This window comes from Apaloderma vittatum, unplaced genomic scaffold, assembly GCF_000703405.1.
Source record: "Apaloderma vittatum isolate BGI_N311 unplaced genomic scaffold, ASM70340v1 scaffold27572, whole genome shotgun sequence".
Lineage (NCBI taxonomy): Eukaryota > Metazoa > Chordata > Aves > Trogoniformes > Trogonidae > Apaloderma > Apaloderma vittatum.
The window spans coordinates 15,147-15,378 of NW_009703598.1; positions in this window are offsets into that span (position 1 = coordinate 15,147).

Here is a 232-nt window from a genome sequence, read left to right on the forward strand (position 1 = left end):
CGACGGAGCGTGGCTCTGGCCTGCTGAGGGATGAGGCAGCCCCCAGGCTCCGGGCTGACGCCTTCAGAGGTTTCCACTCCTCAGGAGTTTTTTCGGGCTGCAAAGGGGCTGAGCTGCGGCTCTCGCAGTAGCCACCGAAGGATTTGCATCCCCTCCCTTGTGCCCAAAACGTTCCCTTTTGAATCCAGCCGGCCGAAGGCCCCCACTGCCACCCCCCCATCACCACCATGTG